Source organism: Sander lucioperca, chromosome 3 (assembly GCF_008315115.2).
Source record: "Sander lucioperca isolate FBNREF2018 chromosome 3, SLUC_FBN_1.2, whole genome shotgun sequence".
In the NCBI taxonomy this organism is placed as follows: Eukaryota; Metazoa; Chordata; class Actinopteri; order Perciformes; family Percidae; genus Sander; species Sander lucioperca.
Genome location: NC_050175.1, coordinates 1,620,238 through 1,631,318, shown reverse-complemented (window position 1 = coordinate 1,631,318; position 11,081 = coordinate 1,620,238). Strand labels below are relative to the sequence as shown.

The 11,081-nt window shown below is 39.6% G+C and overlaps 1 protein-coding gene and 1 long non-coding RNA gene across 2 annotated transcripts in view; both read right to left on the bottom strand.

The window, feature by feature from the left end:
• Positions 1 to 6,887, bottom strand: part of LOC118494669 — a 14,509-nt gene extending 7,622 nt beyond the window's left edge. Inside the window, exons 1-2 of the long non-coding RNA XR_004896794.1 lie at positions 6,877 to 6,887; positions 6,294 to 6,297 (exon numbers count right to left, since the gene is read on the bottom strand). This is a non-coding gene — a long non-coding RNA (uncharacterized LOC118494669). The remainder of the gene's footprint in view (positions 1 to 6,293; positions 6,298 to 6,876) is intronic.
• The window catches only part of pnoca (prepronociceptin a), a 16,702-nt gene extending 6,148 nt beyond the window's left edge, over positions 1 to 10,554 (bottom strand). Inside the window, exon 1 of the mRNA XM_031309508.2 lies at positions 10,453 to 10,554. The gene's annotated coding sequence lies outside the window, so the exon portion shown is untranslated. The remainder of the gene's footprint in view (positions 1 to 10,452) is intronic.
• Between the last annotated feature and the right edge of the window lie 527 nt (positions 10,555 to 11,081).

Below are 11,081 nucleotides of genomic sequence, written 5' to 3'. Positions count from 1 at the left end.
CCTGACTGCAGTCAGGATAATACAGATATGACATTCACACAGGTACGCACTCCATAGACTGTAGTCTTTATCTGTTTTTCAGTCCTCTTGTCTGTAAAGTACTCTGTGCTATTAAAAGATCTGTAAAAAAAATAAATTGGACTTCTTAATGACTGATCTTTTCTGTGGTCTTCTACTGACGTCTGCCAGGTTCTCTCGAGAGCCCTTCAAACCCAATCACTCCGCTTTTAATTAACTGATTAACCAATAAATAAACCAGTTAATTAAGTCATTACTGTCTGGTGCTGCGCAGAGGCGCTGCTGATGGAGGTCTTACAGTCCAGTAGATGATATAATATCATAATAAAGAACATCTTTCAGATGAAAGGAACCCCTGTCCATAGAATATCTCTCAGTTCTATCTCTCATCCAGCCTCAACCTGTTACCTGCTGATGTTGTGCCATTTGAGCTGTTTTGCCACCTGACAAATATCTAATCCAAAGCCCCTTTTACACGCCATGCAGTATATCCCTGAAATGTTCAGGAACATTTTCTGCATGGAGTCATGTGTGAATGGGAAATCTGTTCCGCCAATTTCCCACCTCAAGACCAGAAACATGTCAGGGAAAATGCAGCTATGGCTGTGTTGTGAATGGAAGCAGTAAAATTGCAGGGACAAGCACATATAGGGTAATGTCCGTCTGACGAAAGACGCTTTCACACAAAGCAAGCAAAACGATCACAAGACTCCGATGATGATGTATTTCAATTGGATTCAAGTACATCACAAAAAAACATTACTTGTCCCACAAACTTGTTAAATTTAATATGCATTACGAATATTGGCAACAGGACAAAAACAGCTCCATGCCCGCCATGTTCCTAAAAATAAAAAGTGATGTCCTCAGCCGCGTGCACGTACATCAGACCTTGCCCATCTTCTTCTTCTGTTGATAATGATGGTCAAATGAAGCTCGTGAGCCATTTTATTTATTTTCTGAGCCCATTAGATGGCGCTCTTGGTTTAAAGAAAAAGGTTCAAGGAATGGCATTTCACTGTGCTTTCAACCCTTTGTTGAACAGAGAGCGCCATCTAATGGGCTCAGAAAATAAAGAAAATGGTTCCTGAAGCTTCATGAGGCTTTATTTGGTCATCACTCTCTGTTGAATTGTATGCCGGTTTGCATCCAAAAGTCTATTCTGGTATTGCCATGGCATGTGTGAAAAGGCAGAAGACAGAAAGGTTCCTGAATGTAGTACACGTGTGAATAGTGAAAATGCCTGAAAGGTTATACCAGTAGTCTACTGGAAAACTATGTGTGAAAGAGGCTCAAGTTGCAATTCAAGGTTACCAAAGTAGCAGCTATTCTGAGGGCATACGGTGGTTTGTGATTAAATTGGATCAAGTACAACAATTTAATTACTGACTTATATCACTTACAAAATTAGCCATATGCATTTATAGGATAAATACATTTATTGTCATCATTAAAACACATTTCAACTTGTGATGTGATACCCCACCACCACACAGTTATTGTGAAAATGGTGCTGTCAACCAAACCATTTTCACAATAACTGTGGGGGTCAGAAGTGCAGAACACATTTGTGCAGGTGCCCGGTATGTAGAGGTTTACTCCTCGACGCAGTCCTTTGCTGCATGTCGTTCCCCGACATGCAGCATGTTTACATGTTCAAAATAAACTAACTAACTAACTAACTAACATATAGTAAGTTAAATGACACTTACTGACTAAGTGGGAACATCAGCACACAGTCTGTAGTCTGTCTCCTGTAAGTACGTTCAACAAGCTTTGCCTGGTTAAATGGAAAAAGTACTCACATCATGACCATCTTCAAGTTGTTGATTACAAAACTGTAGTCAACCATGAATAAGTACTGTTAAAATTACAGGAACATTCAAATGCAGGATAACTCACAACTGTCTCACACTGTGTTATCAACTGTTTCCACCATCGTTTTTCTCCATTATTGCCATTTTCTCATCATGAAAAAAAAATTACTCTCGGCCCGAAGAGAGACTTAAAGCCGGATTATTCACGCGTGGGTGAACGAAGGAGCAGTGTACATCCATCTTCCTCTCTCTTTTAAAATCCAGACTGCAGATTATTATGTAACTTAAATGTAAGAACCACAATATTGGCAAATTCACGTCAGTACACCATGTACCTTGGCTGTAACTTTTCTGGTTGTTTCTATATAATGTTTTTCCGAACATTTGGACACACTGTAGTTATGAACAAAACAAAAAAAAGTCTTTTTATCTAAATTCTATGTTATGGTGTTTGTATTAAATAATTAGTTGGGGTCTTTAATGACTCAAGTTAAATCTAATTTAAAAGTTCAATGTAGTTCAAACCCAGCCTATCAATATGCAAATGAGATTTTCTTTTATTGACTTTTCATATATAAAAAGCCTGAATACATCTAAAAAATTAGGGCGATGAAATAGTAACTGATATAAGATGTTCTCAAGTACTAACACTAAAGTTATTGTGTATACTGGCCTGATAAATTGTAGCTTTAAATGTGATAGCTTTAAATTAAACTGAAGAACAATACATTCCAACTCTTAAAGGAGAGATAACCAGCATATTAATGAAAACAAATAAAATATTAAATAATTAGAGCATATTCATGATGTTGGCTTTGTTCGTTGATGAGTCATTTTGACAGGTAATTAAATGTTATTTAGTCTTCTGCCTGGAGCCAGATGGCAGACTACTTTAACTGTCAGAAAAGTCACTTTGATTGACAGCTTGTCTTGGGCCCACTTAAAATACATTGTGCTCTTTGTTTTAATATTGATAGCTATCTGGCAAAATGGCAGGGTGGTCATTGGTGTGACACATTTCAGGACAGTAGATCTATATTACCAGGTTTTATATTTCCACCAGGTTCTACCAGGTTCTATATTACCAACCTGATACCAGGTATCAGGTTGATCATAAATATCTAATCTAGTATATATTAATAGAGTCTGTCACTTCCCACATACACTATCTACCTATACTAGTTTATCTGTCATTACGTCTCTCTTCCTCTATTTGATTTCTGCCTCTTTAAGTCTCATTCTCACCCACTCATTTTCTTTCTCTCCCCCGTCCTTCGTCATACACTTTCGCACTCTTTGTCTTTTGCATACATACATACAAAACATGACAAAACTACTACTACCTTTGACATAAAAGTTTACAAGGGACTTCACTATTCTCCACGATTCATGAATTCAAAAACACTGAATGCTGCACAGAATCAACTAAATTCTATTTCATGAAAAATGAAAGCCCTTTCTCTCATTAATTATTTTACCTGTTACTTGAGAGCAATATCGGCCTTATTCTTGTATCAACATGATTAGTGTATTGCAGAGATTATTGTAAGAAAGCACAAATAATAATAGTACAACAGCACTTCCACTACTACTGGCAAAAGGCATTGTTTCTTCTGATTCTTTCTCCTGGTTAAAGGTCAGGTCAGCTCACAGACGTGTCTGCAAAGTGGGCGTTTTGACATATAGAAGAAACCTTTAGTGCTTTTACAAGATGTTCCCTGTCAGTCCGACTATGTGTGACGTGGCAGTAGATTAGATGCTGACGCCATTACAGGCCGACACGCTAAGATAAATCAATTTCCCTTCTCAATGCACCTAATCACTTAAGGTTAGATTAATTGTTGGGAGGTGTGCTCACACTCACGTACACAGGGGTCACATCAAACTCATTTCATATAGATTTTTTGTTTATGTTTTTGAGATGAGGTGATGCCCTGTAATTGTTTTTGTTGCTTTTCTATCCCACCTGCACAAATTTGACATTTATTTGTCTTCGGCCCCCCCCCCCCCATGTCTGTATTATGAGTTATTGCTATTACTTACTTCATATTACTTTGTCGGACACAGGTGCAACTGGTAACAATACAAATGGCTGCATTCCATTCAGGTGTGGCTGGCTCACTAAGCCCTTTGTCACTTGCTAGCCTTGGTAGTGTGCACTATATTTTATTCTAATTATACGCATTTGGACACTTCCAAAACAGGGTTATATTTTGAACTGTTCTATTAGCTTTATTTTTATAAAAACGCTCAATCCATAGAGAAATGCTTATTAATGCATATTCAGAAACTGTGCCTTTTAACGAGCCATCAGGACTTCTGTGCAGTTGTGATGTCACAACTATACTAGGTAGAAAGTCCTGCTTCAGTGTCGTTACAGTCATTCCCCGGCTGCAATGATGGTGCAGAGACTCAGAGAGCGCAGATGCGCAAGACCCGGAAAGACTGAGCTTTTTCGGGAGGGGATTTAACGGATCGAGTTAAAACGAAGCTTTTCAGACAGTTTCTGCAGAATAGGGACAACTTTCGGTTATTCTGACTTTGGTTTTGTTACGCATTGTTTCAAGATGGTTACCCTTGTAGCCACAACATTTAAATCATCGCCTAAATTAGCTACTTTTGTGTTGTATTCAGGGCATGAAATTGGCACCCGCCCACCTGCCAAATGCGGGTAACTTTTGTGATTGGTGGGTGAAACTGTCAATCTACCTGCACGTTGGCGGGTAGCCAATGAGAATTGAGTGATTCAGACACCTAACTATCGGTAAGCAGGTTACGCCGTTGGTTACGGGTCTGGTCCAATCAGGGGCCCGCATCACTGGAAGACATTGATTGACAGCCAGGGCCCCCTATCGCATTTTCAATACTCACACAATCCCAGCATCCCACGTGCAGCCACTGACCAAGCGGGAGTGAGAACGGGTGAAGTTAATTTCCTAGTTTCTGATATGAAGACGAGACGTGTGTGTGACTCGAACATCTCACATTTACCAACAAAACGTACAGCGAAAGACCGTCAAAACATTTCAGACCGTCCTGTCAACATGTATACATTTTAACATCAATGTACGCTGTCACTGAAGCTGCTGCTGTTTCAATACTGTCGGCTCTCTGCAGCGGGCGGGGCTGCTCCGTTTCCCCCGCGACTGACGCGCACACACAATCACACACAAACACACACACACACACACACACACACACACACGCAATCACACGCAAACACACGCACAGACACACACACAATCACACACACATACACACGCAATCACACGCAAACACCCGCACAGACACACACACAATCACACACAAACGCACACGGTGGATGCAGGAAAAAACGCAGATGAGACGTACACGATGACCTAAATTGAGGACAGCTACTCTCGTTATTGTAAGTGTAATGATAAGTTAAAGTCCAATAAGTACTTTATTAAACCGTATGAATGTGTGTCCCAGGCCAGGATAGGAAATTAACTAACAATGTAAAGATTAACAAGCCACTGACAATGACAGATATGTTCATATTTGATTCATTCAATACATATTTATTTTGTGTCTTAAATCCACCAGCCTTTTTCATATTTTACCAACATTTGCAGCATCCTGAGCCTTTTTGGTAAGGTTCCTAGGAAATCTCAGCCCAGAGTAATGAATTAATAGTAATAAGTATTATTCTCCCCAAAACAAGTTTCCTTTTTTATTTATTTTTTTATTTTTAAGAACTATACAAAAAAAATTCTTGTGTTATGGTCTGCGCATTCACCAGTGTTTTGTTGTTGTTGTTGTGGCGCACGTAGGCTACTCCTGATTTTGTCAGTCATCTCATCTCTTATATGCAGTGGCGTAACGAGCCAACACCGGGCCCCTATGCAGGATTACCAAGGCAGGCCCCCCTACTACAGCACGTGATGACGGAGCAATGTCCACGAGTAGGCTACCATCAATAGGACAGGATAGGATCATAGAGACACAGCAATTCCTGTTTTTCACCTTTATGACACAAAAAAAGTGGCTGGTAAAAAGTCCCTGTGGCAGGTGGATTTAAAAATCCACCTGCCACAGGGACTGGTGGTCAAAAAAGTTAACTTCATGCCCTGTTTGTATTTGGTACAGTTTAACATGTAAAAACCAGACACCTGAATGAATCACTCATATTACTCTTAAAACTCTTATAACTCTTAACTACTGTTTTTTTCAAGCTGGATTTTCTTATGTTTCTGTGTCTAAGTGACTGATGGGAACAACAATCTTTGACATAGGTCCAGTATTAAACGAGATCACTGCAGTCGGCAGCGGCGAAACAAACTACAATGTAAGTTAATGGGACAATTGTCCAGCTTGTATTTACCTTCACAAAAGTGCTTATTTTGCCGCTGACAGACTCAGATTAATATTCTAAGTGTCTGACAACATTATGGAAAGGATCCCTACATAGATAGACCTTTAAAACCTCGTTGAGACCTTTCTGTTTAATCAGAAACAGCTCTGAAGTCGCTAGCGCTAAACCCACCAGACTCCATTTAAAAAAGCAATACTTTTAGCGTGTATAGAGCCAACGTATTCTCACATGTAAATCGGTGCTAAAATCACAGTTTATTTTCATAGAGTCTGGTGGGTTGGGACAGCCAAAGAAATGAAAGAGAGAGGGGGAACGACACGCAGCTAAGGGCCGCAGGTCAGAGCAGAACCCAGGTCCGCTGCTTCGAGGAGTAAACCTCCACACTGTATATGGGCGCCTGCTCTACCAACTGAGCTATGCGGGCACCCAGGATCTTACTCTTTAACAGAAAGGTCGACCTCCTTAGAAATCCTTTCCATAATGTTGTCAGACACTTAGAATATTAATCTGAGTCTGTCAGTAGCAAAACAAGCACTTTTGTGAAGGTAAATTGGACAATTGGACAACTGGACAATAAGTCAAGTCTGTATTTTACTCAAATTTACTGACATTGTCTCCCACAAATGATCTCAAGGCTCTGTCAAAACTGTCACACAACCTCTGTGTTTGGAGAAATATAGTCGGTAATTTTGACAAATTACTGACATTACAAATTACTAGAGGTCCCTAGGTAATACTAGTCCTGTGCGAAAAGGGCTTTGATAATGTACATATTTTATTAGATGTTGTTGTCTTCAAAGGTGGTTTTACAGCCATTTTGTGGTTAGTTCTGTAGTTCTTTTCACCAAGGCAATATCACAGCTCTCAGATATTCCTGATATCTCAGACTCGGAATGAAAACAGTTAGCTAATTAGCTTCGTGGGTACTGTCTCTTCTCCTGAGCCCACATCCAGGAAAGTTACACAAACATTTCTTTTCTGGGTTTAGAATTTCATAATAAAAGATAAATCATTCATTCTGTCTTTTTATGACAGCCACCAATGGGGAAAATGCTTTTTGAGCTGCAGGGGATTTCTTTGTTTCAGGACAACTGACAGCAAAACATATCCAGCTTTCCAAATACATCCTTGCATCAACTGCATCTGACAAGAGTCCGTTCTTCTTTGATATGGAAACAGGCAGGGTAACGAGTAAGAAGAACACACCGGGGGCAGCAAGGAGACATAAAGAAGGTTCTGTGAAATCCTGCCAGTACAAAAGGATGGACAGGAAGCCTGCTGTGTTAGGAAAATTGTATCCTTGGATTAAGTCCACTCCACATTCACAGAGCTGTACACACCCGCACGATGCCGTGTGACCTGTGATCCAGCACTACTTATCCTCTCTCCATTTTCCCCGTCCAGCCTTCGAATGAGAATGGTTTCCTGAAGTTTATATTAATGTACTGTGTTGTGGAGGAAACCCGCAAATTCACTGCTACTGAGATGAGATATGTGGCTATGGAAATGGGGGTGCAACCCAATACAGTCCTTATGTTTTGTGCAGTCAGTGTGTTTTTTGGTTAAAGTTAATCAACACCACCTACTCTATGGATCTGTCTTTATTCTTGGTTTATCTGTCGATGCATTTTTCGATTTTTGCAAGTGGATGTTTTTTTTTTTTCTACTCGTCTCACTATCTACACTCTGACTACCGGTTCTTCATTGATTTACCCCAAACTGCCATTACTGTCGCTTGACTCATAAAACATATGTGTGGCAGTGCTTCTTTACCAGATGGGTTTTGACAAACCTCACCCAAAGTGCTTGAACTCAATGCATTTAACTGTTTTGTGTGAGTAGGTGGACAGAATGATGGCAATTTGAGTATTTAAAGTCTAAGAAAAATGTGAGAAATGGCACTTTTTCCACAAAATACAACTTTATCTGGGCTTCTTCTCCAAGTCTGATGGTGAAATGGAATAACAACCTTGCCCTTTGTCTGTGAGGGACTTGCACCAAAAGGTTCCTATGTCATTGTCACCTCATCTAACATATATGTTTGGCCGTCTATCCACAGGAACACAGAATGTTCATCACCAGCAGCAGGTGTGTCTGACATATCTATCTCTGAATACTACTGACGTGTATTTACCTTAAATTAGCTATATATCACAGCTTTTCATTTCAGCAGAAATCTGTTGCAGTCAAAGCAATGCTTTGAGTATCTGCCCTAAGGTATAAGAAAGCAGCCTCTAGTTTTCTCTGAATCAGTTCAGAACGTTTTTTTCAGCCTAAGCGCTATCTGCAGATCTGCATCAGCTTCTTTCTGATAATGCAAGACGCTTTTGTTATTACTCAGATAAGTAGAACCAGATACGTGCACTTTTTAAAATCTCTTATCACCAGCGGTTGTTGAAAGCGGCTTTTAGTCCAAAACCTTACTTAAAGTAACCAATTTTGAGCAGTGTCTTTGTTTATGGAGTTTATTTTTAAGGTCAAATGAAATGTGAGCCCCAGGCTGAACAAAAACATGATGTTAATTATTCAATGTAGAAAAAGGTGACACCCAATCTTAAAGTTCATTAACTCATAATCGTTTCCTGACAGTTTAAACACTTAATAATGGGTTTTACACATAAATGCCTGAAGGCATCAGGAAAATAATATTAGCAGGTAATACCATTACAGAAATAGAAATGCTTCTACTACTAATGAACATAAGTTAAAATATTAAATCTATTTATCATGTCCAAATCATTGCACAGAAGCAATTTATACTGTTCATCAAGAATACAAAAGGGTTTTGGGTCATAAAGAGCAAGGGGGTCTGCGACGTCGCTATGGGCCAGATGTGGCCAGATGCTTTATATATGATCAATAAAATCCATAAACACTACTGTCTTTAACTTTTTACCTCCCTTGTTGTACCGAACTACTTTTTTTTTTAGTTTGGGTGACATGGTTCTAAATGTCAACAACTAAACCAACATCAGATTTATTCAAAATGACTTCCAGTTTTTCCACACCACTGCATTTACTCATTACAACATCAATATTTAAAATCAAAGTGGAATGAGTCAATCTCTACCCATTGCTCTGTAATATTTCAGATTTTCTCCCATAAATTAAACCTTTTAAAATAAAGATAACTTTCATCATTTAATAATTTGGCCAATTTTTGCCTTAAAAAACAAAGTATATGAAAATATTGACTCAGTTATCTTCAGGCAAATGCCTTTGAAAACCTAAAAATAATCCTCTAATGAAGTGAGAAAATTTGACCCTGATTAGTCAAAGTGCGCTCACCCAAATTACCTTTCATTACTCCGGTCTTAACCTACAGCGTAAACACATACACGCATAAGCTTTGTGCAAAGACTCCCCGTTCATTCCTGAAACGCACCAGAGCGCGGCAGTAAATCAGGCCTTAACGATTAATGATTAATCAGGACAAACTATATATGACCTTTCCCTCTGGAGACAAACTGCATGTGTAGTCCTCAGATGGAGCGTCTACACCTCCTGCTCTAAGTAGTGTGTTCATCCTGGCTGCCTTGTGCTTTTAAACCACTCAAACACGTAGTATTTAACCTTTGGGGAGTAGTTATAGGACTTAATAGTCTGTAGTTGTTTCTTTAGAGGCGCTGCATCGATTCTGTGAAACACAGAATCAGTGGCTTGTTAATGAGAACCAACTCAGACATTATCCTGACCCACTCTGTCTGTCAACAATACGTAAAGACTAAATTGTTTGATCAGCATCATTACAAGCACTCAGCCGCAAGAAACTCAAGGATCAGAGGGTCACTGCACCGGGACAATAGCTGCAACAGTTAGCCTGGGACCCTTCAGCAGGTGTGGATGATAGACGAGTGATGGAGGCAAACACTGAAATGGGGAAAATAAATTGTGACTCTTAACAGTGCTGAAAAATTCTTACAAAGATGTCCTTTTCCCTTCCTTGTGTCCAATTGTTTCAGTTGAATTAATGGAATTCACATTCAGATTGTAGTAATTTTTTGGGCTCTCCAAACCTGCTACATTATCAGCATTAGAAGAAACTAGTAAGGAGGTGAAGGGACGTGAAATTCTATCCTCACTTTCTGTAAAGTGTGACTCCAGTAGGGCTTTTTGTACAATGTAAAATCCTGCCTGTCAATCTTTTAACAAATGAAACAAACTGCCTTTACTTACACGACAAATATGCAAAATGCAAAAAAAGACTCTGTATCAAAGGTCAGAGGTCAAGCCAATTCTTTTCATCCTCCATCTCCTTCCTTCTCCACCGGGTCTTCTTACCTGTGTTGGGCTGAGATTGTAGGTGCCTATAGGGGTCCCTTGGGTGCAAGTTAAGGTTTGTCAGCGTATATGTTTCCTTCCCTCAGTCTCAGCGTGGGTTTTCTGGCTGCGTGGAGGCTGGAGGCAGCTGCTCTTATAGGGACCCACCCCTCCCATTCAATCTCCTCCTCTGGTTCTCTCTCTCTCTCTCTCTCTCTCTCTCTTTCAAAACTGCCTCTTTCATTACAGAGAGAAACAGAGGGAGGGAGAGAGGGATGGAAATCAGAGAGAAGAAGGGAGGAGAAAGAAGATGGGGCAGAGCAGGGACAGTGTGTTAGGGAAGGGAGAGAGAGAGGAGTTAGGATAGAAAGAAAAGTAAATGCCAAAGGACGGAAGTAAAAAAAAGAGGGAGGCAAGAAAGAAAATGGCAAGAGAAAAATAAGTAGAAGGGGACAAAATGACTGAATGAGAGAGGAAGAGGGAGGAGAAGAAAGGAGAAGGAAAGATTTTGAAGAAAAAGGAGGGATGAAGGAAGGCATCTACCTATTCATCTATCAATCTTTAAAGCTGGAGGTTTCTAACTTTTTCTGGTTGAGTTCCATGATGAAAATAATAATACATTAAATACAGAAAAAAAAACACAAATTAAT